Source organism: Oryctolagus cuniculus, chromosome 7, assembly GCF_964237555.1.
Source record: "Oryctolagus cuniculus chromosome 7, mOryCun1.1, whole genome shotgun sequence".
Classification (NCBI taxonomy): Eukaryota; Metazoa; Chordata; class Mammalia; order Lagomorpha; family Leporidae; genus Oryctolagus; species Oryctolagus cuniculus.
The window spans coordinates 16,242,683-16,267,444 of NC_091438.1; the positions used below are offsets into that span (position 1 = coordinate 16,242,683).

Genomic DNA, 24,762 nt, shown 5'->3' on the forward strand with positions numbered 1-24,762 from the left:
TTGTGCTCTGGATAAAGAATATAGATACACATGTAGTATGCTTCTTCCCTTGGCCATACAACCTTGGTCTCTGCATGATTTTTTCCCTCTCTATGATGAGCTTAGTTACATGTTGGGACTATGATAGAAGGAATCTTGATTTCTGAATGACTATGCTATGCATTCTTGGCCACATGTTTTTGGTGTTAAGCTTCTAAGATGTCAGACTGTTTGTCGTATGGCAGTGCAGCCTAGCTTTCTGTATCTGATATTCCAAGGTTGACTGTAGAGAGCTGAAGAAACCTGATCCCTTGATAACAATCTGGAGCTCTCTGGAACACTTGCTGAAAAACAAACTCTCATTTGTAACAGTTTTTCTGTTATTTATAGCTGAATAATATACCTTAGTCTTACTATCTGGGATATTCATGGAATAGTAAGGACCCAAAAAATTACAGAATAAACAAGTTCCTAAGAAGTTAAATATCAATATAATTTCAGAGTTTTAAAATGTATAGATGTAATTAGGAAAGGGTAACATTTTAAATTCATTACAAAGATACTCTAACAAAGAAATTGGTACTCATGCTTTGTATATAGTATGAAAAGACCAATTTCATATCTATTGTAAATATGATTGCATATTAATATTATATCATATAAATTTTATATATTTAATTGGTAAAAAGGAGAGTAAATATTATATAGGATAAGAAATCGGAATGTGGGTTTGGTATAATATAGATTAGGGAAAAATAATCAAAGGAAAACTAAAAAGGAATCAGGGTAGAAATTAAACATGCTAGGGGCCAGCGCTGTGGTGAGGCTGTTAAAGCTGCCACCTTCAGTGTCAGCATCCCATACAGGTGCTGGTTCAAATCCCAGCTGCTCCACTTCCAATTCAGCTCTCTGCTATGGCCTGGGAAAGCCGTAGAAGATGGCCCAAGTCCTTGGGTCCCTGAACCCTTGTGGGAAGACCCCGAGGAAGCTCCTGGCTCCTGGCTTCGGACTGGCGCAGCTCCAGCTGTTGCTGTCAACTGAGGATTGAATCAGCAGATGGATGACCTCCCTCCCTCCCTCTCTCTCTCTCTCTCTCTCTCTCTCTGCCTCTCCTTTTCTCTCTGTGTAACTCTGACTTTCAAATAAATAAAATAAATCTTTTTTTTAAAAAAAGAAGTTAACCATGCTGAATTCCCAAAGTTGGCCTCAAAAATTCAAAGCAAAAATTCTTATGAGAATAGATAGGCACTGTTTAAAGAAATAGCTCTCTTTTGAATATTTCAAACTTCCCACTTCTTTCACTCATCATCTGAGGATTTTTATGTGATAACATAGTTTAGAGAGGAGGGAAGGAGCAGAATACAATTTCTGCCACAGAGGCATCTTTGCTGATATAAACCCATCAGAACAGATAGCAATATAAATAAAAGCTGTACCTCATGAATTAACAAAAACTCCATCAGTACAACTAATGCTGACTTCTCTCTCCTTCCCTCTTTAGCTGCGCAAATATTCACAATAAAGCTGGTCAGTTCCAATGCACCACCACTGCCAGAGACTATTAAAAGATCTGATGTCCATAATGGGTACATAAAGGCTTTCAGCTTTCTTATACACAAGGTTCTTTTTTTGAGAACTTCCAAAAACCTTGGTAAAGGTCCTTGTAAGTCTCTGTATGAAAACAGCCACAGGCCTTTGAATAAAATGTGATTTTTGAGATAGAGACACCAAATCATGGAATATAAACTGCAAGGATTTTTCGCTGAATGGAAAGCAAGGATTTAAATTGACTACAACTTGGAAATATTCATAAGTTTAGTTAAGAGACTAAAGGCAGGGGTCAGCACTGTGGCCCAGTAGGTTAAAGCCCTGGTTTGCAGTGCTGGCCTCCCATATGGGTGCTGCTTTGAGTCCTGGCTGTTCCTTTTCCAATCCAGCTCTCTTCTAAAGCAGTGGAAGATGGACCAAGTGCTTGGGACCCTGCATCCACGTGGGAGACCCAGAAGTTCCTGGCTCCTGGCTTCGGATTGGCTCAGCTCCAGCTGTTGTGTCCATCTGGGGATTGAACCAGCAGATGGAACATTCTCTCTCTCTCTCTCTCTGCTTCTGCCTCTGTATAACCCTGCCTTTCAAATAAATAAATAAATCATTTAAAATTTTGGAACACAGCCAGAGAAGTGCAACGAGAGAAGTTTCTATAAATCAGTGCCTATATCAAGAAATTGGAATGACATCAAATAAATGCTCTAAAATACTTCTCAAGGACCTAGAAAAACAAGAATAATCCAAGACATAAATTAGCAGTAGAGAGAAATAATTAAAATTAGAGAAGGAATATACAAAATTGAAAAAATGATACAGATCAGTGAAATGAAAAGCTGATTTTTTGAAAAAAAAAATGATTCATTATTTTCCCAATTAACTAAACAAGAGGGAAGAGACCCAAATTAATAATTCAGACATAACAAGGAGAAGTTACAACAGATACTACAGAAATAAAAAGAAACATCAGGACTTACTACAATGATATGCCAACAAATTGCAATATCTGGAAGAAATGTGTAGATTTCTGCACAGATGCAATCTATCAAAATTGAGGCATGAAGACATAGAAAACCTAAATAGACAAATAACCAAGATGGAAATTGAATCAGTAATAAAGACCCTCCCAACAAAAAATGACTGAAGAATTTTACCAGACATTTGAAGAACTAAATCCAATTCTTCTCAAGCTACTCAAAACAACTGAAAGAGAGAGAATCCTCCCAAACTCTTTCTATGAAGCCAGCATCACTCTAATTCCTAAACCAGAAGAAGGTATCACAAAGAAAGAGAACTCCAGACCAATATCACTGAGGAACATAGATGCCAAAATCCTCAACAAAATACTTGCCAATTGAATCCAACAACACATCAAAAAGATCATTCACCCAGACCAAGTGGGATTTACTCCTGGTATGCAGGGATGGTTCAACATATACAAATCAATAAATGTGATACTTCATATAAATTGAAGAATAAAAACCATATGATTATCTCAATGAACATAGGGAATGCATTTGATAAATACAACTTTCATGATGAAAACCTAAAGCTAATTGGTTATAGCAGGAACATTCCTTACCAGAACTAGGTAAAATATGACAAACACACAGTCAGCATCATCCTGAATGGGGAAAAGTTGGAAGCATTTGCATTAAGATCTGGAACCAGACAAGGATGTCCACTTTCAACACTGCTATTCAATATAGTTCTGGAAGCTTTAGCCAGAGTCATTAGGCAAGAAAAAGTAATCAATGGGATACAAATTAGAAAGGAGGAAGTCAAATTATCCCTGTTTTCAGATGACATGATCCTATATATAAGGGGAACCCAAAAGACTCCACAGAGACTATTGGAACTCATAAAATAGTTTAGTAAAGCTGCAGGATATCAAATAAACACACAAAATCAATAGACCTTGTAGACACAGACAAAGCCATGGTTGATAAAGAACTTATAAGATCATCCCCATTCATAGTAGCTACAAAAAATCTAAATATCTTAGAATAAATTTAATCAAGGAAGTGAAACATCTCTACAATGAAAATTTCAAAACATTAAACAAATCAGACACTAAACAAATCCGATACTAAAAATGGAAGAATACTCCATGTTCATGAATTGGAATAATTAATATCATCAAAATGTGGATACTACTCAAAGCAATTTACGGATTCAATGCAGTCCCAATCAACACACCAAGAACATTCTTCTCAGAGCTAGAAGTAATGACTCTAAAATTCACATGAAATCATAAAAAAACAGGATATCTAAAGCAATATTAACAAAAATAAAGCTGAAGTCATCATAATACCAGATTTTAGGACATACTACAGGGCAGTTGCTATCAAAACAGCCTGGTAGTGGGCACAAAAATATGCCAAAAAATTGTAAAATCCAGAAGAAATGGATAGATTTCTTGACAGATACAATCTATCAAAATTGAGGCAATGAAGACATGGAAAATCTAAATAAACCAATATCCACGATGGGAATTAAATCAGTAATGAAAACCCTCCCAGCGAAGAAAATCCATGTAGATGAATGGAACAGAACAGAATCCTCATAAATCAATCCATATATCTATAACAAACTAATCTTTGAAAAAAAAAAAGCTAAAATCAATCTCAAAGAAAGGACAGTCTCTTCAACAAGAGAAAATTGGATCTATGCCTGCAGAAATATGAAAAAGCACCCCTACCTTACATCTTAAACAAAAAGCAACTCAACATAGATTGAGTTACTAGAGGAGAACACTGAGGATATTCCTCAAGACACTGTCATAAGCAAAGGCTTATTGAAAAAAAACCCGGAAGCACAGGCAATCAAAGCAAAAATAGACAGATGAGATTACATAAACCTAGGAATCTTTTGTACTGCAAAGGAAACACTCAACAAGGTGAATAGACAACTGGCAGAATAGGAGAAAATATTTGCAAAGTACTATACAGGTTTGGAATTAATATCCAGAATTATAAAGAACTCAAGAAACTTGACAACAGCATCATAAACAACCCAGGTAAAAAATGGGCAAATGACTTGAACAGGCGTTTTTCTAAGAATGAAATTCAAATGGCTTACAGACACCTGGAAAAGGGCTCAGGATCACTAGCCATCTGGGAAATGCAAATCAAAACCACAATGAGATTTCACCTTGCTGTAGTTAGAATGGCTTTCATACAGAAATCAAGAAACAGTAAGTGCTGGTGAGGATGTATGGGAAAAGGTACTCTAATCCACTGTTGGTGGGACTGAAAGCTCGTACATCCATTGTGGATGACAGTATAGAGATTCCTCAGAAAGCTGAAAATAGATCTGAAAATATGACCAAGCCTTCTCACTCCTGGGAATTTACCCAAATGAAATGAAATCAGCATATTAAAAAATTACCTGTATCCTCATGTTTATTGGAGTTCCAGTCACAATAGCCAAGCTAATGAACCCAGATGTCCGTCAAGTGATTATCTGATAAAGAAAATATGGTCTACATACACTGGTGGATTATTACTAAGCCATAAAAATGAATAAAATCCTGGTTTAATAAAATGGATGCAACTGGAAACCATTTTACTTAGTGAAATAAGCCACTTCCCTTAAGACAAATATCATGTTTTCCCCATATGGTTACTAACAGAGTAAAAAATATACTGTATATGAGCAAAACTGATATTTTGAGATTTTATTATTGTCTGTCACGCTTGTCTGTACTATTGAGCGACAGTGATTTTTGTTTTTTGTTTTTTTCTTCTTACTATTTGTTGAATTCTTTACTTAATAGAGAGTTAATTTTATGATTATAAAATAAACTGAAAGTATGTAATTGTAAAAATTTCAAGAATAAGAAAGGAAGAAGGAGAGAAAGTGGGAGTGTCGATGGGAGGGAGGGAATGGTGGTGCCACTATGCTCCTAAATTTGTATATATGAAATACATGAAATTTGTTCACCTTATATAAATAAAAAATTTAAAAAGAGGCAATTATCTGAATATTTGTTAACTAGAATCCATCATTTTATAACCTATTTGCAATGGTATTTCTAATGTATGTTAACCAAGTTTCATATTAATGATAAGGGGTACATCTTGGTTTCCTATTTTGTTCCATTGATCTCTTTGTGCAATAATACTGAAATTGTCCTGTGACTGGTTTCTGGTATCTTGAAATTTGCTAATAAAATTTTCCAATCTTCTTTTTCAGAAGATTTTTGTTTTGACCATATTTTTTTGTTCAATAATTAATTATTTAGTATGCATGTGTGAGACACAGGTGATATAGAAATGGACAAAGTAAAATTCCTACTTCTATGTGTTTTACATTCTAGTTGAGATTAAAGACCAAAAACAAAATTCAAAAAGGACAATTTGGCAAGGGATGATAAGAACTATGAAAGCAAATGTGCAATTGTAAGAGATATAACATGAAAACTAAGAATTAATAGACATTCAATCCTCCATATAGTCTTTTAATGTTTCCAGTTGCATAAAAGTTCTGTTGTAATTTAAAAAAGATACATAAAAATTGTACATATTTATGAAGTTCCATATGATGCTTTGCTGCATGTATTCAATGTATAATGTTAAAATCAGGATAAACCTATCTCTTCAAACATTTGCCATTTGTTGGGACTGGAATTGTGGCATAGTGGGTAAATCTGCCACCTGCAAGGCCTACACCCCATTTGTATGCCAGTTCCTGTTCAGCTGCTTTGCTTCTAATCCAGCTCTCTGTTGATGGCCTGAGAAAAGCAGCAGAAGATAGCCCTGGTGTTTGGGTCACCCATGCCACCCACATGGAGTCCTGTATGGAGTTCCTGACTCCTGGGGTGGTCAGCCTGGCACAGCCCTGGCAGTTGCAGCCAACTGGAAAGTGAACCAACTTATTGAAGATCTCCATCTCTCAGTCTCTCCTTCTCTCTCCATAACTCTGACTTTCAAATACAGGAATCAATCTTTTAAAAACCCAAAAATCCTAAACCCCCCAAAAAAGCATTTATCATTTCTTTAGGCTGAACTCACTAGAATTTGTTTCTTTTTTTTTCAAAAGTTATACAGTACATTATAATTATTTATAGTCACTTTGTTGTGCAATAGAACACCAGAAATTCTTGCTTCTACCTAATCATAACTTAGTATCTGTTATTAAACTCTTCTCGTCCCTTCTTAACACTGATTATCCTCAGCCTATGGTGACTACCATTCTATTCTCAACTTCTTTTTTTAAATTTGTATTAGAGACAAAGTTAGTCAAGGAGAGGGAGAGACAGAGAGAGAGGTCTTCCATCTGCTGGTTCACCCCTCAAATGGCCACAACAGCCAGAGCTGGGCCAATCCAAAGCCAGAATCCAGGAGCTTCTTCTGGGTTTCCCACAATGATGCAAAGGCCCAAGAACTTGGGCCATCCTCCACTGCTTTCCCAGGCTATAGCAGGGAGTTGGATTGGGAGAGGAGCAGCCAGGACATGTACCAGCACCCATATTGGATGCTTGCAATGCAGCTGGAGGCTTGGCCCACTATGCCACAACACCAGCCCCAGTGCACTCAAGTTTTATGAGTCTAACATTTGTGATACTTATTTTGCTTAACATAGTGATCTCCAGTTCCATTCATATCAGCACAAATGACTAAATTTCATCATTTTACGGCTGAGTCATATTTTATTGTATGAATATATCACATGTGCTGGTAGATACTTAGGCTGTTTTGATTCCTTAGCAATTATGAAGAAAGCTGCAATAAACATGGGGTGCAGATGTCTCTTCACCACACTAATTTTCATTCCTTTCAGATATATACCAGGTACTCTGATTGCTGGATCAGATGGTAGTTCTATTTTTAATTTGTTCTGTCACCTCCATACTATTTTTCACAGAGACCACACTAATTTATATCCTTATAAGTGTTCTTTTTTCTCCACATCATCCCCAGCATTTGTTATTTCTTGTCATTTTGGAGACAGCCATCAGAACTGGAGTGAAGTGATATCTCATTGTGGTCTTTATTAGCATTTCTCTAAAGATTAGTGATGCTGAGAATTTTCTTATGTACATTGGCTGTTTGTATGTTTTGCTTGAAAATGGCTATTTAGATCTATTCCTTATTTTAAATTTGGATTTTTTTTGCTATTGAATTGTGTTCTTTATTGAAATATGATTGACTTATGAATTGATTTTGGGAGATTTGATATGTGATTATTAATATCTTCTCTGTTACAAACATTGTAGGATCAATTTTACTTCTGAAAAAGATGGAGCAATAGAGACTTCATATAAATTTATACCTAAAACAATTTTAAAGATGAAAAATTGTGAAAGAATGTTTTCAAGACATTGGACATCAAGCAGCAAAGGAAAATGGTCCCCGAGAGACAGTAAATAAAGTAGTTTAAGAATACACCCACAATTGTTACTTTGTGACAATTCTCGGGCTTCCAGATGACAGAGCGAAACTGAGGTGACAGGAGGGAGACTTTTCTGGAAGACAATGGCAACTCATGTCTACAGGACAGTGCATTGGAGAATTGAGCCACACAAAGGAAAAACTCCAGAGATTGGCAGAAGCACTTGGGTACTAACAGTACTGATCAATACCCATGACCCTGAAAAATCTTTGAATATAGAATTAGATTGAAGAGTACCGCACTTACAATGGGCTACTAGTAGTGTCAGCTTCCACTAGCAAGAAGGAAAGAGCTTTAAGTCCACAGATCACAGGGCCAGTCCCAGAAAGGTCTTGCCTCAGTGATATTGTGTAGTTACACCCAGACAAAAATCACATCATCTTCCTGTCTGAAAGGCTCTACATACAAGCTCTAAAAGTGTTAAACTTTTTTTATATAACTTAACTGTGCCCCGGAAGAAAGTTCCTGTTTTAGATTTTATAGGAATAAAAAAAATCAGTATCCAACAAGGTAAATTTCATCACATATGGAATTCACTAAAAAAAATTCTTAGCATGCAAAGAAGAAAACTATGAGATTTAATGAGGAGAAAATCAGTCAACACTGCCACAGATGTTATAACTAGCCGAGAGGATATTAAAGCAGTTATTATAACTCTATTCCATATGTTCTCTACTTGGAAGAAACATTGAATATGTTAAATAGAGATGTGGAAGGTATCAGAGACAGCATTCGTCTGTCTCCCACATTGAATTCTTAGAGGTAAAACTGCACTGCCTGTAATGAAAAATACACTGGGTTGAATTAAAAGAATAACAACAGAATAGATATCACAGAAGGTAAGATTAAAAACTTGAAGAGTTAGCAGCAGAAAGAGTCCTAAATGAAACATAAAATGGCAATAAACACAATTATCAGTGACTTACAAGGTGATCTCGTACATCCTAATGTATCTAATTGAGTTTCTGATGAAAGGTGGGGAACAGATTGAAGCCACTGCTTAAATATATAAATTTGATTAAAATTACAAACACAGAGAGCCAAGAATCACTGTGGTTCTTTTCTTCTTACGCTTTTTCTTGTTTTTCATTTTTATATATTCTATCTGGTAAACAGACTTTATGCATTTCATATACACAAATTTAGAAACAGTGATTCTTCCCCATTATCCTCCCTCCCACCCATAGTCCAACCCTTCTTCCTCCCCCATCTCCTATTCCCACTCACAATTTTTACAAAGGTCTATTTTCAGCTTACTTTATACTCATAAGAGTAACCCTACAGTAAGTAAAAATTAGGCAAATAGTGTGAGTGAAAAAAAAAAAAAACACTGTGACTCAACAGCAGAGACAAGGGCTATGCTTAGTTAATTTTATGATTATAAAATAAATGGAAAGTGTGTCATTGTAAAAATTAAAAAGAAAGAATAAGAAAGGAAGGAGGAGAAAGAGCGGGAGCATGAGTGGGAGGGAATGTAAGGTGGGTAGTATCACTATGCTCCTAAATCTGTGAAATACATGAAATTTGTCCACCTTAAAAACTTAAAAAAAATTTTTTTAAAAGATTCAAGACTTTCCCCCTAAGATAAAAAAATAAGGCAAAAATGTCTACCCATAGCATTTACTTTTAACCTTGTTCAAGAGGCTCTGTCCTTTGCAATTAGGGAAAATAAGTGAAAGCTTATCTATATTTGAAATGGAGAAATAAAATAGTCTTTACTAGCAGACCCTATAATTGTCTTGAAAATAGGATGTAGTCTTTACAAAGCAACTGGAACAAATAAGCAAATTTAGAAAGTTTGCAGGACACAAGATCACTATAGAAAAACAATTTAAAAAATCAGAAATTGAACTAAAAATAAGCACAACCATTTGCAGTAACATTAGAAAAAAGAATTTAGGTATAAATCTTATTAAAGAAATACCAAAACTGTACTCTGATAACTATAAGACATTTCTGAGAAAAAATAATAAAAACTTAAATCAGTGGAGAGATATACTGAATTCATGGGTGGAAATTTTCAATGTTATTTTTTTTTTATTTTTATTTTTTTTGACAGGCAGAGTGGACAGTGAGAGAGAGAGACAGAGAGAAAGGTCTTCCTTTGCCGTTGGTTCACCCTCCAATGGCTGCCGCGGCCGGCGCGCTGCGGCCGGCGCACCGCGCTGATCCCATGGCAGGAGCCAGGAGCCAGGTGCTTTTCCTGGTCTCCCATGGGGTGCAGGGCCCAAGCACCTGGGCCATCCTCCACTGCACTCCCGGGCCACAGCAGAGGGCTGGCCTGGAAGAGGGGCAACCGGGACAGAATCCGGCGCCCCGACCGGGACTAGAACCCGGTGTGCCGGCGCCACAAGGCGGAGGATTAGCCTAGTGAGCCGCGGCGCCGGCCTTCAATGTTATTGAAATGTCAATTCCCCCTACATTGATCTATGGATTCAAAGCATTCCTAAAAAATTCCAGAAAGCTTTATAAAAATGAAAGTTAATGGGATGGATTCTAAAATTTATATGCAAATGCAGAGGATCTGAAACAGATAAAACTCTGAAAGAACAAAGTTAAAAGACTAACAGTATCTGAACTCAAAAGTTTTATAAAAGCACAGCAAAATGACAGACAACTAGATCAGTGATACAAATAGAGAATCTAGAAACAGACCTCATACACACAGACAAATGATTTTCATCAAAGATGTAAAAGTAACTCAATGGAAAATGCTTGAACAATTTAATATTCATGATCAATAATAACAAGATTTTTAAAATCAATATCCCACATCTATAAAAGTCAACTAGTGACTTGGAGTTAGGTAAAGATTTCTTAGACACAACCAAAAACATGATACATAAATTAGAAAGTTGAAAAAGTGAATTTTATTAAAATTAAAATAATGATTATAAATGACAAACTGGATTTTATTAAAAATAGTTATTATTTAAAATGTTTTATTAAAATAATTATTATTTAAATGATACTGTCAAGAAAATTATAAATAAGTAAACAAAAACAAGCCATAGACTGGGAAAAATATTTGAAAAACATCTAACTGATGAAGCCCTTATATCCAGAATATAAAAAGAACTGACTTCACAGGAAAACAAGTCAGTTAAAAAGATGAGCAAATTATTTGAACAAACAATTCACCAAAAAACATGCAGATGACAAATAAGCCTGTGAAGATTCTCAATATAATTTGTCATTAGGTAAATGGAAATTAAAACACTGTAAGACACTATTATTCATCTAAAATTAAAAGCCTGGCCACTCCAGTAACAGTGAGTATGTGCAGCAACTCAACCAACATTCTCATACATAGTTAGTCGGAAAATAAAATGGTAAAACTACAACAGAAACCTGCTTGGCAGCTTCATAAAAGTTAAATATTTAGCTATTATATAATACAGCTATGACCTCCTAGAACTCGAGACATGAAAAGATGTCCATAAAAAATTTTACATGCATTTCCATGAGGATTATATCATGTACAAAACTGGAAACAAAACCCAAAATATCCATCAACAGAAGAATGGATAAGCAAATTATCATATTCGTGTGGTGGATACTACTTGGAAATTAAGTGGCATTGAATATATTGTTCTGTGACCTGGCTAAGTTTGCTTAGGAGTTCTGGCAGCTTTTTATAAACTGCATCCGATTTTCTCACAGACAATTATGGAGCCTGAAAGTAAGGAGAATTTCAATTCTGCACTTGTAATCTGGATGGTTTTATTACTTTTTTTCTGCCTGATATTCAAAATAATTATGCTAATTTCACTAGACAAAAAATAGCCATATACTGTAGACTTTGTTTTTTATAAAATTCTAGAAAGTGCAAATGCATCCAAAGGAAAAGAACACAAATCAGTCATTTTCTGGAGAGTAAGGGATGGCAGAAGCAGGAGGCATTGGGAAGGATTAAAAATGAGTATGAGACTGCTGGCTGCAGAGATTCAGTTTATATAAGGACATACACAGGCTGAAAGTGAAAGGATTAGAAAAATATATCTCATGCAAATGGGAACCAAAAGGGAACAGAGGTGACCATATTTATATTTGAAAAAAAATACAATTTAATTTAAAAATGGTCACAAGAGACAAAGAAATAAACAATGTAAGCAAAAAAGGGCCATTTCATTAGGGATTATAAATACATATTCAGAGATAAGAGCAAAGGATACAAATAAAAGGAATAAAAGGAAAACATTTGCAGAACTGAAGGAAGAAATTAAGTAACAAACTAATAGTATAACTTAGTCCTTTATTTTCAAAAACGAATTGATAAACTGGAGAGAAGGTCAATAAAAAATAGAATGAAAGATAGCAAGTATTGATGAGGATTGAGACAAAAGTCCTTATAGAGTGTTGGTGAAAATGTAAATTAGCACAGCTATTATGAAAAACTGGATGAAGCTTTCTCAAAATACTAAAATTAGAGTTACACTGAGATCCACAATTTAATTTCCAGATATTAACCCAAAAGGTACGAAACCATTATGTCAAAGAATATCTGTGTTCCCATGTTCATCACAGTATTATTTGCTACAGCCAAGTTATGGAATCAACCTAAGTGGTTGTGTAACATATGAGTGGCTAAAGAAAATGTGGCTTCTAAAAATAATAGAATACTATCCAATCTCTCTCTCTCTTTCTCTCACACACACACACACACACACACACACGCAGAGCCATGACAAAATGCCATCATTTGCAGAAAATGACTGAAATTGGAGGTTATAATATTAAGTGAAGTAGGCACAGGGAGACAAATACTGCATGTCTTCGTAACATATGCAGAATCTAAAAAATCGAACTCATACGAGCGAAGAGCAGAATAGTAGAGAATTATGGGATTCTGGGTAGGGATTAGGGGAATAGGAAGATGATGGTCAGGGGTTACAAAGCTTCAATTAGACAGCGGAACTGTTGTCAAACAGATATAGAATTGTAATTTTGCGAGATGAGAAAGTCCTAGAGATTTATTGCACAAGGTGCATGTAGCTACTTCTGTATTACACATTTAAATCATTAATTTGGTAAATTTTATATCATGGCTTTTACCACAATAGAAAAAAAGGGACACAAGGAGACTTTCAGGGTCATGTGCATGATTTTTTTCATAGATGTCATCATATATCAAATCTTATGTTTTTTAAATATGTGCATTTATTTGTATCTAACTGTATCTCAATAAAGGTATTAAAAATAAGCAGTAACAAAATAAAAATAAACAGTATACCCTCATTTTTGTTCAGCTTTGATCTGCTATTTCCCATAGAACTACTTGATTTATGTTCTTGGTCATCTTAATGGGTTCTTAGCATTTCAGGTTGTTAGTATTTCTAACATGGAGTTGAATATATCTATAATGTGCCTAAAACTCTAAATAGCCAAAGCAATCTTAAATAAGAAAACTCAAGTCAGAGGCATCACAATATCACTCCATCCCACTAGCCAGCCCTGTCTGTAAGGAAACTATGGTGTTCCCAGAGCTGCTGTCTGTGTGTTCCTCCCAGCCAAATTCAATGTTGGTGGGGAAGGTGGGTTTTTCTCTCTGGTTAGGTCTGTGGGAGATAGGACAGCAGCTACCTGCCTGTGTCCAAAAATGGCCTGAGTCCTTCCCCCACTTGACTGCAGGTTTCTGCTATAGCAGGGAAGGGGAGAGGTAGAGAGATGCACTGCCTTTTTTTTTTTCCTGCCTCTGGGTGCTTGGTTGCCTGCTGTCTTAGAGTGTCCCTGTGGCACTCTAAAAGCAGTTCACCAAGCTCTCCCTCCTACTGCATCAGCAGTGCCGTGGGCCCATGGATTCCTCTCTCACCTGGCTCATCAGGGTCCACATCTTCCTCCCTGGATCCACGCTTTTGTTATCTTCTATTGTGTATTTGCTCTTTTGATGCAGGTCTGGAACATTCCTATTTCTTTCACAGGGTCTTCTTCTGTGGATCTCCCACAGCTTTATCCTAACAGTGTACCTTCTCCCTCTTTTTAAATATTAACTTCATTCCACATAAATCAGACCTTTCTGTTGCTTTTCCACCATCTTGAAACTCCTCAATTTCCTTTATAATCACAGGTTTAACGCACCACTAACCATAGTGTTCAACGAGTGAAAAGTAGAAAGACTTCTGGGTTGAACTCTATTTAGAGGAGCATTAAGTCTTTGACTATAGAGTAAATTAAAAATATGTTATCTCCAAAATTAAAAAAACAAAACTTTTAATCTATGAACATGGGATATCTTTCCAACTTTCAGCTTTAATTTCTTATAGCTACATTTTGAAGTTTCTAGTGTAGAAGCTTTTAGTCCCCTCAGTTAAATTCAATCCTTAAATATTTTATTAGTTTTTATGCTATTGTAAAGGAAATTACTTTCTTAAGTGCCTTTTTAAATAGTGATGCTTTAATGTTGACTGGAAGTCCTCTAACTTTATTGAATTTATTTATTAGGTATTTTTTCAGGCTTTAATCAAGTATAATTGAGAAATAAAATTGTATATATTTATATTGTATTAGATATAGCTTGCATTATATGTGCATGTATAAATGCACATATTATAAATCAATATAAATGTAATTAGCATATTAATCACTTTAAATACTTTTTTGTGTGTTGTAAGAAGTTAAAAAAACCTTTCCTATGCTGAATATTTTCTCCCATTTTATAAAAAAGTTTATTTATTTGAAAAGCAATGTGACACATTACCTCAGACTTACCCCTAAGGGTAAAGCTAAAAACTTGCTATGGAACATCAAAATCTCATTAAGTTGGCAGGTACCAATGCTATCTTACTATTTAAAGTGATCAGTTTAAGTTCATAACTGATCATAAAGATAGGATTAAGTATCAAAGGATTACATAAATAAGACCAAGCATCTGCTAATAACAATTGATAGAATTAAAAGGGGGAGAATGACCCAACATGGGAAGCAGGACACACAGCAGACTCATAGCATGACAAATGTCCTAAACAGCACCCTGGCCTCAGAATCAGCCCTTAAGGCATTCAGATCTGGCTAAAAAGCCCATGAGAGCATTTCAGGCATGGAAGCCAAGACACTGTGCCAAAAATTGACTTAAATGAAAGATCTCTGTGAGTGAGATCCTGGTGGAAACAAGGGGCCATCAAAGGAGGAGGTACCTTTCTCTGAAGGGAGGAGAGAACTTCCACTTTGACTATGGTCTTGTCTAAATATGGTCGGACTTTGTGAACTCAAGAGGCTTCCATAGCCTTGGCTTCTCATGACAAGAGCCTCAAGTGATCACTGACATCATAAATAAGAGTGTCAATTGTTAAATCAACAACAGGGGTCACTGTGCACTTACTCCCCCATGTGGGACCCCTGTTCTTAATGTGTTGTACCATGAGAATTAACAATAAAACTTGTCTTCAAACAGTATTTTATACTTTGTGTGTCTGTGTGGGTGCAAATTGTTGAAATCTTTACTTAATATACAGAAGATCAACTCTATACTAAGATAATTAAAAATGAATCTTAATGAAGATTGGGATGGGAGAGGGATTAGGAGGTGGGATGGTCTGGGGGTAGGGGGGTGTTTATGGGGGAAGAACTGCTATAATCCCGAAGTTGTACTTATGAAATTAATATTTATTAAATAAGAGGTTTCTGAAAAAAAAGAAAAAGCACTGTGACACACAAACACAGAGAAACACACATACACACACACACACAGATTTGAGAGTGAAAGCAAGAGCAAGTGCAAGAACAAGAGAAAGAAACAGAGATGTATGTCTCCCATTCAGTGGTTTATCCTTAAATGCCTGTAGCAGCTGGACTAGCCAGGTTTGTTTTGGTATGGTGATTCTGGTTTTGTTTGAGAGAATCCCTTCCACTTCAATTTTCTGAAATAGTTTCAGAAGAATTTGTGCTTATATTTCCTTGAGTACAGGGAAGTCATGAGAGTCCTGGGACTTTCTTTTGACAATCATGTTATGTTGGCACTTTGAATAAATTGGTACACTGCCTTCTGCCCTCCAGTGCTGCTGATGTTAAATTTGCTTATAATCTCCCAGAGAATTATTTGTGTGTAATGGAGTGCAGCAGCCTCCCTGCTTCAAGATTCTTCGGTCATTGCCCTTAAAAAAAATTGATTGTTGCCAGCACCGTGGCTCACGAGGCTAATCCTCTACCTGTGGCACCAGCACCCCGGGTTCTAGTCCCGGTCAGGGCGCCGGATTCTGTCCCAGTTGCTCTTCTTCCAATCCAGCTCTCTGCTGTGGCCCAGGAGTGCAGTGGAGGATGGCCCAGGTCCTTGGGCCCTGCACCTGCATGGAAGACCAGCAGGAAGCACCTGGATCCTGGCTTTGGATTGGTGCAGCACGCCAGCCACAATGCGCAGGCCATAGTGGCCACTTGGGGGGTGAAACAATGGAAAAAGGAAGACCTTTCTGTCTCTCTCTCACTGTCTCACTGTCTAACTCTGCCTGTCAAAAAAAATTGATTGTAATATGTCTCAGTGAGGATCTTTGAATTCACCTAACTGAAGTTTTTGGTGAGCTTGATGTTTGTTATAGTCATGTATTTCATCAAACTGGGAGATTTTTAGCCATTACTGTCCATGTCTTTTTTGATCCTTCCTCTTTCCCCTCTCCTTTTGTTGACTCACAAAACGATCCCACCTGACGGTGTCACACATGATTTTTAGGCTCTGTTCTCTTGAATCTTTTCTGCTTCTTAGGTTTGCTTATTTTCTTCGTTCTATCTTCAATTTTGCTGATTCTTTCTTTCATCTGTTCAGATCTGCTTCTGGATCCCTCTAGAGAACTTTTCATTCCTGTTTTTGTTGTTTTCAGCTCTTAGAATTTTTTCCTTCTGTTTCCTTTCTCTTTAATGATATTCTTATTTTGTTCATAGTTTTCCTTACTTTCTCCACTTTTTTAATTCTTTGCACATTTTATTCACTATTAAAGTCTTCATCTACTATATCTGCCATCAAGCCCTATTCAGGTACAGTGTCAGTTGATTTTTTTCTTTTCGATGGACCACACATTTCTATTTCTTTATATACCTTTGAATTTTTATTGACAAGTGGAGATTTGATTCTAATATTATAGTAACTCTGGAAAGCAGATTTTCCCTATTCCCCAAGATGTGCTATTTTTGTTCATTTTTCTTGATTATTTATAATAAGCTTTCACTGTGCTTTTAGCAGCTTGAGATGTTAACTTAAGACCTGCTTGGGTCTTTTCTGAGCTCTTCTTTGAGCATGCAGTCACTTTCACATTTTCCCCATGTAAGCAGTTGTTTTTCAATATTCTAATCTCCTTTAAAGCATGGCTCACAAAAAGGAAAATGAGAACAATGGAGAAAAAATATGTTGTCCTTTTGAGTTTACTGGATATTTCAGCTGTGGGGGGGGGACTTAGCACAATGTGGGTAGGTGCAAGAAAAATGCCTTCCAATTTTTGAAGATACTTCTCTCGCCAGATGTAGCACTCAGTGATCACAGCACAGATCCTGATAGTTGAAGGAGAAGGCTTGGTTTTGTCCAGGCATTTCCTGGATGCTTCCTGCAAGCTGCTCCAAGAGCGTGAGCACAGCTGCTGCCAAGGAGCTGACAGTGGGGGATGGGGAATTTGTGGTGTTCCTGCACTGAAAGCTGAAATTTGCTGAAATTAAGCACAATGTACCGTCCAACCATTTCACCATATTTGCAAACACTTAACAGAGTATAGAATTTTAAGTATTTGAAGTATTTACAACTGACAATATAATTGTTTTATAGGTTGAGAGATTCTTAGAGCTTTCTACTCATCATCTTCTTATAATGTTCTCCCTCAGCTTTTAAAAGAAAACTTTAATGAATGTAAATTTCATAGGTACGACTTTAGGAATGTGGAGATTCCTCCCCCTGTACTTGCCCTCCCACCCCCACTCTTCTCCCACCTCCTTCTCCCTCTCCCATCCCATTCTTCATTAAGATTCATTTTTAATTAACTTTATATACAAAAGGCATACTAAGTAAAATTTCAACAATTAGCACACACACCCACACACAAAATACTGTTTGAGAACAAATTTTGCAGGTAATTCTCATAGTACAACTCATTAAGAACAGAGGTCCTACATGGGGAGTCAGTACACAGTGATTCCTGTTGTTGATTTCACAATTGACACTCTTATTTATGACATCAGTGATTACCAAAGGCTTTTGACATGAGTTGACAAGGCTATGGAAGCCTTCTGAGTCCACAAACTCCATCTGTATTTAATCAGGGCCATAAGCAAAATGGAAGTTCTCTCCTGCTTTCAGAGAATATTACATCCTTCTTTGATGGCCCCTTATTTGCACTGGTGTCTCACAGAGATTCTTCATATAGGCTTGCTCTCTCTTTTCTTTTTCCACTTGGCTTTCCATGCCTGAAATGCTGGACGAATTGTCAAGTTTCCCAATACACACACTCACACTTTTACATCCAGTATTCCAACTACAGATTTACTAACTTTACTTTATGTAAAATAGCTTGTACCATTTACTTTCACCCTCGGACACCATGGTAAAGACTCTGTTGATGGAAATTCAAGAGAAACTTTCAGGACGACTTCTCTCACTCCTTAGCTCTATCTATTGATTCCATGCAATATCCTACTTTGTTACGTAACACTAAAATCACCAAGCGCACACTTAGTCACACAAACCCAGAGCAGGAACTCCGATTTCTAAATCTACCCAATGACATATAGGCAGATTTCCAATTCATTATAAACCAACACTCTTTGACATCCACAAGTTACAACTATGTACTTGTTTTGACTGGAAACAAAAGGGCCAAACCATACTACCTACAGTAAAGCTTCCCCCTCACCCCCAAAGAAACATAAAAATACATTATTCTTCTTCCAGACCATGCATTTTACACGTCCAAACATCCTCTTGATGCTGTTAGGAACTTTACCCTTGAAGACTGACATGTATTTCTAGTTAAAAGGTATAACCACCCCATTGCTACCCTAGCAATGCACCCCAATTCCAGGCATCCCTGCAAACCTAATCCTCTTGATGTTAGCTTCCCACCAAAACTCATTCAGTTTGGGGTAAAGGCAAACATCCTTCCCCAATTACATATCAAACATGTGAAAACTGGACAGGATGTGGCTTAAAAGCTTTTGTTTTGGCTTCTGTAACAGAATAGCATGTGCTGCAGTACAACACTGCTGAGCTTCTGTGTTCCCTCTTAAGAGAGCTCCCAGCAGAGTGCTTGCCCTGTTCCCCAGTGACACCTGTCAGCCAGTCTCAGGGAGTCCCAGCGTCACTCAGCTGCTTCAGCACCGCTCTCTGAACAGCTTCTGCCACAGAGTGGTGCAGTCTTAACAGGTCTCTGGCACACCAAGCCCATTGCTAAAATAAGGGAACCGCGAGTGAACTATGGTCTTTCCTGTCAAGAAAGCCAAATCATTAGGTATTAATTAATGGCAGGACAAAAGCCCCACAAATGTCGACCCGAAACTTCATTAATTGGCCATCACCGGACACAAATTGAGAAGATCTGACACACTCTGTATTATAGGCAGACAGAGCATGGCCTGGTGCTGAGTTTTGTGAAAATTCAATTAACTCAACCATCTAGTAGATGCATAAAGACAGAGGGAGAACGCTATTAGGTGTATTAGAATTGGTGCTGTGTAATCATGTTAATTTGTGGTTTGCGAAGAATACCATGTAATCACTAACACATAGCAGGTTATCAGTAAGTTATACAGATGTTTTAGGTCACAGACATTATTTTACGAATGGCATAAATGAAACGCTACCTTAGAAGGGTAGTGAAATTTTTCAGCCGATTTCGCCAACCTGATCCTACCAGGCACCCCTGAAGCAAGCAAGCTTCAATGGCCTAACAGGAAAAGGTGTGGGAAACCGGCTGCGACGCTGATCTTCCCAAGGCCTTCTCCAGGGCCTTCCACGCACCACTCCGTAATTTTATTCAATGAAACTTTAGTGTTCTCACACCCAGAGAGACTCACAAGGTGCACACTGCACCCATCTGCGGGACATGGAGTCCCCCACAAACTCCCACCAGCTCTGTGGGCGACCGTCCTCCGCCTGCCCGCTCTCCACACGCACCAAGCCGCGACCATCTCCACACTCCAGGCGCCCAGGCCCAGTCCTGTCCGACCTGTCATCCTTCCCAGGAAAAAGCCCCCAAGGGGCGGCCCAGCACCAGCGCCTCCTCGCCACAGCCAACTTCAAGCAACCACACGCAGAGTAGGCCACCGACACTTTCCGGGGCCACGCAGTGAAGCAACCCCCAAAAAGCTAAATTAAAAATGTTTCAGGCCGCCCCAACCGAGGCGCAAACTTGGGCTTTCCACCGGCAGTAGAGCCCAAGACGCGGCCAGGAAGCTTGGGAGCTGCGAAGCCTGCCTTGCAACGGGGCCGCCCCCGTCCCGCCGCCGTGGAAGCCCCGCGCGCCCCTCGCCCGCGGAGCACGCGCCCGGGCGCCAGCAACTTACCGCACCGCTTGCACAGCACCCGGCCGACCCCTTTCTTGAGGTTCCGGAAGAGGCTCGGAAGGCGGCCGGCGCGCGGCGGCTGCTGCTGCTGTCGGTCTCCGGTTCCATGAAGAAGATGTAGCTGCTGTCCTCCTTGAGCCTCCCGCAGGACGGGGAAGCTGGGTGGCCCCAGGTCCCCAGGCGCACCGTGAGCAGAGTCCTTCTTCAAGCCCGGCTTTCACCGCCCACACCTGGTGCACCTTCACCAGACAGGGCGCCTCCTCCTCCGCAGGCTCGCCGGGGCTGGGCACCGGGGTCGTGGGCCGGGAGGGCAGGGTCCCGTGGGCGGCGGACAGCGGGTCCTCGGCGGGCAGCCCCAGCGCCCCCGGCCGGCGGCTGGCTGCTGGCGCTCGCCGCCCCACGCCCCTGCCTGGCCGGCCGCCGCCGCCGCGTTCCTGTCGAGCGCCCCCTGCTGCCGCCGCGGCGGGCGCACCTTTCCCTGGATCACCGCGGCGGCGCGCTGAGCCGGCTCCTGCACCGAGCCCGCGCTGGGCGGGGACGAGTAGCACACCGAGCCCCCGCGGGAGCCGAGTCGTCGCCGGCCGCCGCCCCCGGCGCCAGGGCCGCGGTCCCCAGCAGCACCAGCAGGGGTGGCGAGCAGGCGGCAGGGCCTGGACTCCCAGAGCAGCACCCAAAAATAATTGTGTGTTAATTACAGAGTTCAACCAATAGTATTACGTAGAACACAAAAAATACTAAAAGGGATAAAGTATTAAGTTGTTCATCAACAGGACAAAGGCTGGTCAACTCACTGTTTCTCATAGTGTCCACTTTACTTCAACGGGTTTCTTTTTTCGTGCTCAGTTAATTGTTACCGATCAGGGAGAACATAAGATATTTGTCCCTTTGGGACTGGCTTATTTCACTCAGCATGATGTTTTCCAAATTCCTCCATTTTACTGCAAATGACAGGATTTCATTGTTTTTTACTGCTGTATAGTATTCTATAGAGTACATGTCCCAAAATTTCTTTATCCAGTTTGCTGTGGATGGGCATTTGGGTAGATTCCAAGTCTTAGCTATTGTGAATGGAGCTACAATAAACAATGCAGTACAGACAGCTCTTTTATTTGCCAATTTAATTTCCTTTGGGAAAATTCCAAGAAGTGGGATGGCTGGGTTGTATGGTAGGGTTATATTCAGGTTTCTGAGGAATCTCCAGACTGACTTACATTCTGGCTTTACCAGTTTGCATTCTCACCAAAAGTAGGTTAGTGTCCCTTTTTCCCCACATCCTCGCCAGCATCTGTTGTTGGTAGATTTCTCTATGTGAGCCATTCTAACTGGGGTGAGGTGAAACCTCATTGTGGTTTTGATTTGCATTTCCCTGATGACTAGTGATCCCAAACATTTTTTCATGTGACTGTTGCCCATTTGGATTTCCTCTTTTGAAAAACGTCTATTTAGGTCCTTGGCCCATCTCTTGAGTGGGTTGTTTGTTTTGTTGTTGTGGAGTTTCTTGATCTCTTTGTAGATTCTGGTTATTAACCCTTTATCTGTTGCATAGTTTGCAAATATTTTTTTCCCATTCTGTTGGTTGCCTCTTCACTCTCCTGACTGTTTCTTTTGCAGTACAGAAAGTTCTCAATTTGATGCAATCCCAAATGTTAATTTTGGCTTTGACTGCCTGTGCTTCCAGGGTCTTTTCCAAGAAGTCGTTGCCAGTACCTATATCTTTCAGGGTTTCTCCAATGTTCTCTAAAAATTTGATAGTGTCGGGTCATACATTTACGACTTTAATCCATGTTGAGTGGATTTTTGTGTAAGGTGAAAGGTAGGGGTCTTGCTTGTTTAACATGTGATGGACTGAGGAAACAGATGAATAAACCCATTGACTTAAAACTTCATAGGTAATCAACAAATGGTAGTTACATTTCCAATGGGTAATACCTTGAATATACTATCTTTGGTATGTTAAACAAATGATTCCTATTCTCAAGAGAATATTTTTTTTGATCAAATAAACAAACATAGTAAAAACAGTGTTGGGGCTAAGATCTCTGTTTATTTCTTAACGGTTAGTTTCTGAATGATATTTAAAGAACATAGATCTTAGTAAAAAAAAAAAAAAAGGAATGGAATGGGGCTGGCACTGTGGCACAGCAGGTTAACACCCTGGCCTGAAGCACCAGCATCGCATATGGGTGCTGGTTTGAGTCCTGGCTGCTCCATTTCTGATCCAGCTCTCTGCTATGGCCTGGGAAAGCAGTAGAAGAGGACACAAGTCCTTGGGTCCCTGCACCTGCATGGGAGAACCGGAGGGCCAGCTCCGGCCATTGTGGCCAGTTGAGGAATGAACCATGAGATGGATGACCTCTCTCTCTCTCTGCCTCTCCTCTCTCTGTGTAACTCTGACTTTCAAATTAACAACAACAAAAACATTTTAAAAATCTATTTTTTTTTAAAAAAAGGAATGGGAATAGGAGAAGGAGGAGGAAGAAGGGTGGGAGTCCAGATGAGATGGTGGGTAGGGTTGGAAGAATCACTATATTCCTAAAGTTGTATTTATGAAATGCATGAAGTTTGTATAATTTAAATAAAAGGTTTTCTGTTAAAAAATAGTTTCCTAAGAAACTATGTTCCACTGGGACAAAAATCCTTGTTTTCTTGAACAAGATCAAAACCTAATGAAAATTACCTGTTAAACATCTCTCTCCAAGATGGCTACATTGGGGGGAATTGTTTCTTAATAATTGGATCCATGCCAACCCACATTTAGATTTCAACTTCACCAAAGTTGCTTTTGTCTACTCTAACCCATGCAGTTTATTTGGGCAGGAGATTCAGGAGGCAAGTCATCAGAAACAGGTTTGCTTTGAGTACGCTGTAGCACTATACTTGGGAAATTTGAAAACACAACCTTGCAGATAGCACAATCCTTCTGTAAAATTCTCAAATTATTCAACTTTGGATTCAAACAGAGCATGCCACGTAGCAGTTGTTCAAATATTATAAAATAATAGATATTTGGGGGAATACAGGTCATCCATCCATTCTTACGTAACATCACTAACTTAAATTTCCTGATCATCTAAGAACACACAGCAACAAAATTTAGAGAACTCATATACGCATTGAAAACTGTAATGTCCACTTTTGCTATTTAAAAATAAAAATTCTAACAATGTTCTCAATTCCTCACAAAAACTTTTTTCATTTTACTTTTCTTTGTAACAAATTGCTTGAGTCAGTTAAAAGGCTATTGTTTACTGAATTTCACTATCATTTACTAACATAAAGCTCGTCAAAATATCCATTCAGAAAGAGCCATTTAGAAAGCAACAGACACTTTCCGGGGCCACGCAGTGAAGCAACCCCCAAAAAGCTAAATTAAAAAAAGATTCAGGCCGCCCCAACCGAGGCGCAAACTTGGGCTTTTCACCGGCAGTAGAGCCCAAGACGCGGCCAGGAAGCCTGGGAACCGCCAAGCCCCCCTTACAACGGGGCCGCCTCCGTCCCGCCGCCGTGGAAGCCCCGCGCGCCCCTCGCCCGCGGAGCACGCGCCCGGGCGCCAGCAACTTACCGCACCGCTTGCACAGCACCCGGCCGACCCCTTTCTTGAGGTTCCGGAAGAGGCTCGGAAGGCGGCCGGCGCGCGGCGGCTGCTGCTGCTGTCTGTCTCCGGCTGCCTGAAGAAGATGTAGCTGCTGTCCTCCTTGAGCCTCCCGCAGGACGGGGAAGCTGGGCGGCCCCAGGTCCCCAGGCGCACCGTGAGCAGAGTCCTTCTTCAAGCCCGGCTGTCACCGCCCACACCTGGTGCACCTTCACCAGACAGGGCGCCTCCTCCTCCGCAGGCTCGCCGGGGCTGGGCACCGGGGTCGTGGGCCGGGAGGGCAGGGTCCCGTGGGCGGCGGACAGCGGGTCCTCGGCGGGCAGCCCCAGCGCCCCCGGCCGGCGGCTGGCTGCTGGCGCTCGCCGCCCCACGCCCCTGCCTGGCCGGCCGCCGCCACCGCCGCGTTCCTGTCGAGCGCCCCCTGCTGCCGCCGCGGCGGGCGCACCTTTCCCTGGATCACCGCGGCGGCGCGCTGAGCCGGCTCCTGCACCGAGCCCGCGCTGGGCGGGGACGAGTAGCACACCGAGCCCCCGCGGGAGCCGAGTCGTCGCCGGCCGCCGCCCCCGGCGCCAGGGCCGCGGTCCCCAGCAGCAGTACGAGCAGCATTGGCGGCGGCTGCGGAGGCGGCGGCGAGCGGGCGGCGGGGCCCGGACTCCTGGAGCTGCGTGGTGCGAGTCGCCATCTCATGGTGTGAGGTGCGTGCAGGCTGCCGGCTGTCGGGTGGGACTCTTCCTCGCTCTCTGGCGCTGCCTCCTTTTCCTTCTCCTCCTCCCCGCTCCCCCACC

At 40.1% G+C, this 24,762-nt stretch overlaps 2 pseudogenes; one reads left to right on the plus strand and one right to left on the minus strand.

Annotated features, from left to right (window-relative positions):
* The window catches only part of LOC138850340 (sorting nexin-7-like), a 415,797-nt pseudogene that overhangs the window by 357,008 nt on the left and 34,027 nt on the right, over window positions 1–24,762 (plus strand).
* Window positions 20,627–24,664, minus strand: LOC138850274 (collagen alpha-1(I) chain-like; annotated as a pseudogene).